The following is a 6000-nucleotide window of genomic DNA, read 5'->3' as shown; positions in this document are numbered from 1 at the left end:
TATTAACTGAAATGGTGGCGAGACAGAAATGGACAAATAAGCCTGCAGTAATCTGATGGGAAGGGTTAAGGTATTTCAGTTCTTTTCAGAGTGCTGTGCTGGAAACAACAATTAAATGAGCTGGACGGATGATTACTTGCATTTACAAAAATGATTGTAGGCTGGAGGACTGAAAGAGAAGTGGAAAAGTCTGACTAGACAGCAACACTGCCTTTTAAATCCGTGGAGTACAATCACACACCTTTCATGTCAAGTAATTGTTGTGCAATTTAAATAATTTCCTTGAATGTATTTTTGAATTAAATTGCTCATGCTGATCAATACATAAAAGTTGCAGTCATGTTTTAACGTAAACATTGTTTCTCTTATTGTTAGCCCTTCTGGAGTTGCGTAAGGTTGTCAAAGCCGAGGAGAGGTAGTGGGGATAAGCTCCCACTACCTATTAAATGCTCCCAATGGCATTCGACTCAAATACCCACCGACAACCAAGTCCAGCTCCTGGCCTTCATGTGTGGCTTAGCTACTAAGCCCTGTGGAACTGTTTCTACTGACAGGAGAAGGGGAAAAGGCAGGTTACTGGTGCCTTAAGACTAATTGTTTCAGGCAGATGGGGTTCATCAACCGTAGTTGACAGCTCATCTGGGAAAAGGAAGACTCTGACCTCAAACCTCTGCTGCCTTGTGCCTACACCCACTCATGGAGAAGGCTTTGGGAGAAAACCCTTTGGAGAAATCAGGAGTTGGACTCCCTAAGGCAGTCCTACGTTGAGTTCAACATCGACTGCCAACTGCATTGTTCTCTGCTGTTCCTTTGGATTCATCGGCAGTGTGGAGAGAAGGAGCCTTTTGCATGAACAACAGCTTGCTTTCCATATTGTACAACCGTGGCCTGAGTACTGGCTTGCTACACCAGACATCCAGGACACAACATCCTTGGTCAACCCCAATCAGCGGAGACCCACTGAGCCTTACTGGTGATGGGAGAGAAAATGAGTTCTCAGTTCTTCATGTCAGTTGCTGAGCGGATTTAGCAGATGCTGTGTTCTGAAACAGCACAGGATGAACTGTTACTAAACCTCTTGGCATTCATCCCAAATCACGCAGGGCAAGGTGTGAAGCCTTTTGTTGCCAGTCAGAGCAATATTAGTTGTCATGGTGCCCAGATAAGGAACTGATCTAAATTAATCTGTTCCTGAAGTGTACTGTTCACATGTAACTTTTTTGCTCTATAAGTAACTGAAAGATACCTGTAGTGATGACATTTGATTAATAATCATGCATAATATAATTTTATACCATAATCACAGATGTTAATATCACTGTTGTGTAAGTGAATTGTAAAAATTCCTATAGTGAAATATAAATAAAAAGTCTAGGAAATTATGACTGAATTAACTAATTTATTGAGCAGGATTCTGGTGAAGCATGTTGTTACCTTAATAACTAGTTATTCATGAATGCTGTCAGTATAAACATCTGAACATTGGCAATCATTACATAATTCCCAGCTTTTAATATATGACAGCCTTCAAGCAAAGAGCCCTCAAGCAAGTAACAGCACAAGATGCACATGTCATTTGGAAGGGAATAATACCCCAGACAAGATCACTCTGCGTCTAGTTGTCAAGACTACTTAACAGTAAACGAGGGCCAGGAGTATTTACCCACAATTATTGACTCTGTTCACATATTATCTACCAATTCTCCTTCTCAGGTTTTTCTGCTTCAGCTGCTGGTCTCAGTCTGAGGACTATGCACTGACAACTGGCAGGCTGGAGCTGCACCACCATTTCTGTGAGTCACGGCAAGATCACAGGGAACAGAGTACACTGTTTGATTACTCAGATGTTCCCCTGATGTCGAGAGATTGTGTTCCATGCAAACATTCTAAAACATGGACAATTAAACTGAAAATAGGTGCAGAATTAGTCTTAAATGTTCAAAGTATGGTTTGGAGCTGTGCAAGAAGTGAGCACTCAAACTGGTGTAAACAGAGCTAAACCTAACTTCCTCCTCCCAACTCTGACGTGATGCATACAGTACAGCTGGCACTTGGGACTTTGTCAGAATTTGTTCTATCAAATGTCATTCGCACACACCGATGGATCCAATAGGGACAGAATTATCAACCCGTTACAATGCAGAGGAGGTCCCCAGTCCGTCTAGATCGTTCAGCTCCCCAATCTATTCAATTCATTACCTGCCAAATATTTTACCTCAAGTGGCTTTCTAACTACCTTTCCAAACCCCTGACTGATGCTGATCCAACTTACTCACAGGTGCTAAGCTCCAGATCATCATCTCCTCACTGTATAAAAGGTTTACCTCATTTTCTTCACTTACTCTTTATGCTTATGTTAACCTTTTCTTTCAACTTTCTTCAAATGGGAGCAAGTTCGTTCTATTCAACTGCTCAAAACTTCTCATGATCACATAAATCTCTTAGCAAATCTGGCAAATTTGACTGATCAGCAAAACATGGATGTTGGGTATCTGAAATAAACATGGAATCAGCTAAAAGACTCAGCAGGTCAGAAGGCATCTCTGGAGAAAGAAACAGTGCTAATGTTCAGGTCAATTGTACAACACCAGCAGAATGTTTATGACAAGTGCAGCTTCTCCAGCCTAACCCTCCTGTTGGCCATGATGGATTTAAGCTATGGAAGAAAACATTGAACTTGAATCAGTCAAGGGCAGTGGAAGCAGACAGATCAATTGTCTTTGATCCTGCCATGTGCTTGGAGATGGAAGCTACCATTTTGCAGAACTGTTTTACATCCTCCATTTTCTGAGATGGAGTTGCTTTGCTTTCTGTGTTTTAAAAGTAGACACAATAATGTTTCAAGTAATCTGCAGGACTGGAGATCATTTCCAATTAAGAAGTTAATTGTGATGTGTTCTTTAACATAGTATAACATGCAGGTTTGTGAATGTTGGGGTTGGTGCCTGCCTGGAGTGATCCAAGATGGTTACTGAAGAGAATCAAGAGCCATAAATTACCGACTATCACTTGCTGGGAAGAGGGCAGTAAATGGATGCTGGCTTAGAGCAGAGCCAATTAAAAGGTGTTAAGGGTCAATCAGATGACCTACAGCCAATGATACTGGAATGCAATATCTGAATTGATAAGGAATGTATAAAAATGGGCACTTCGAGGGTGCTATCAGTGATAACTCTCTCACATACCCCCATGCCAAGGGTTGAGTGAAGAAAGGATCATCATCTGGCCAACAGAGGTCTCTTATTTTGGTGTCATATATTGGAAAACTGGTCTGAGTGAGTATTGGTACAGAGGGAATAGTAGAATTCATGTTCTAAGCTGTTGGCCTGGGGTCAACATAGCTACGTTGCTGTTTGTTCAGGGGTAATAAAGTGCGAGCCTCTATTAATTACGAGTTGTGTAGTGAATTTCCTAACCTAGTTCGGTTGATAAATGGTCGACATTCTTGTTCAGAAGTTCCTGAACTCCCTTATCTTTAGGAGCTTACTGGTTAATATTTATGCTTCCTTTCAACAATTACTAAATAAGGAAGTGATTGTGAAAAGGTTGTCTGTGGATAGAACTGTATTTATTTCTCTCTCCCTACCCTCAGATTCTATTTCACACCATCTCTTCCTTGTTAATAATAACTAACATCAAGCAGTTTCCTTAGATTGGAGTAAAATCTTAGCAGAAAGGTGTTTCCAGAAGTAAAAAGAAGTATGAGCAGGAAGGTTGTTTTAGACTAACTCGGCTTTGGTTTGGTGGATAGAGTTCCCAAGGAAATAAAATCTCACCAGTACCTGCTGCTGTTGGCATCACTGAAGCTCAAAACAGTGACAGATTGGCATTGAATGCTGGCATATCAATGGCATGTGAAGCTATGTTTGATATACGATTGCTAAAAGAGAGTTTTTAGAAATTTTTATTCAGTTAAAAAGTAAGTGAGGATTAAACAATAAACCAAGTCTTTAGATTTAGGGTTTTAAAATATTGCTGAATTTTAAACTATTTGAATGTTGAAGTACATAGTGTAATACACTATCAAACTATTACAAGGAATTGTAAATATCAGTGCATATTTACAATTGATAATTATGGTGAATTGTCACTTTCTTTAACTCATGCCGAGCGCCGCCCATGCTATTTTTAGGAGAGCTTTAAGTTTCATCATTTACCCATTCAGTGAGTTCAACATGGTGACAGATACTGACACAATAATGCTGAATGGCAATGTGTGGAGATCACACCAGATGGTAGGGGGATGAACATCCTTGGCCAGAGTTTCTCAGTGGAAAATGGCTGGAAATCTTCCATTTCCTGCAGAATTAATTGTATCGTTGAGCGCATTTAATGAGGTCTGACATAAAGCTGAGATGTGATTGGGTCAAATATCCAACCGTTGGCAGGAAAAGATTGCTGGGGCTATTTATTCTTTGGCACCATAAGCAAAGGGCACAGTGGTTCCTAATTCTTGCAAAGAATCATAGTTTAAGAATTCAAACAAATGTTCGCCCATGCTGTGCTTTCCCAGCTGTTAAATACTACTGTATATGTCTGAGCATCTAAGTAGACATTTGTGGTTGATAAACAGTAATCGAGCAGAGAGCACTCCCAATGGCACTCAAATTCATGTAGCTTTCTCTGTTAATATATTTGCCTTTATTTGCTGCAATTTGCAGTCGATAATCAAATTCACTGAAAATTGGAGATGGGGAAAAATGCTTAAATATGCACTAATTCCACATTATATAGTTTAGTTATTGCTTCCAAAGTTTTGGAATATGAATTGTTTGGTAGCAAAACACACATTTGATATCAAAACTTTATTAGATAGTTTTTATTTTTAAGTCCACCTTCCAAAAGCTACATAGAAGCAAAGCAAACGGCCACCCTGTTGCATGCCTGTTGATCTCTAATTGGCTACACTATGTTTAACAGATGTTCAGGACAATCCCTATGTGTGTTATTTGTTCACTATTCATTTCAGTTTTTGAAACCAGTCCTGAGGGATGACTCATCTCCTCCAAGAATTTTGCATCGTTATATCAAGAGGAAATGCAGTTGATGGATATGGCCTATGCCATTGGCTGGAATAAAACATGCTATAAATTCCTTCTGAATAACATACAGCTGTCCATTCTTTTGTTACTTCTTAAATGTTGTAACCACCCATGTGGTGTTCCATATAATAAATCAGTAACAGGGAAACATTTGCATTGTAGATATTTTGGATACAAGACATGCAGCTGGTATACCTCACTCTAAATGCAGGCATGATTATGGCCTTAATGAACAAGCTGAGGATATCAAAATATTGATCTGGCAACTACCAAAGAATGTATGAAGGACAATGAATTTTTCTTTAAAGTATGCATAATTGTATGCATTCTGTCCCTGATATTATTTATTTATTCAATGCTGAGATACATCCTAGGATAGGCTGGGACCATTGGGTGTTACGGGTCTTTCAACATCAGACACTCTCGCCCAGCCAGGTTTGATCAGGCCCCGGCTTGTGTCCCAGCAACATTGATCCAGGGGTCACACCACTTGATCCATAGTTATCTGAAGTAATGTTCAGCAGCCTCTGTGATGGTCCTGAAGGCTCTTTTCTTTGCAGTCATAGTTATGCCATGGAGAGAGCAGGTTCTGTATAGTGAGCAGCCAGCAGAACCTCCACACCCCACCCCCATAAGCTTACACTGTGCCTTCCACCCTGTGTCTAGCACTGCTCTCCTGGCTCCCGATATCTGGCTTATTTATGCTCAAACACCTCCTCAGCCCGGTCTTCCCAAGGCACTGTCAGTTCTAACATGACCACCTGCTTCAAGGTTTCTGACAGAGTGATCATGTCAGGCCTCAGGCATGATGATGCGATGAAGTCAGGGAACTTTAATTGCTTGCCAAGATCGACGTTCAGTTGCCAGTCAGACGCCGTGGTGAGCAAGCCTGCTGGTGATCTGGGCTGAGGCTGTGACTGGTCTCCAACTTCAACAAAGGTCACAGTATTTCTGGGTT

This window comes from Hypanus sabinus, chromosome 4, assembly GCF_030144855.1.
Source record: "Hypanus sabinus isolate sHypSab1 chromosome 4, sHypSab1.hap1, whole genome shotgun sequence".
NCBI classification, from domain to species: Eukaryota; Metazoa; Chordata; class Chondrichthyes; order Myliobatiformes; family Dasyatidae; genus Hypanus; species Hypanus sabinus.
Note: the sequence above shows the minus strand (reverse complement) of the source record.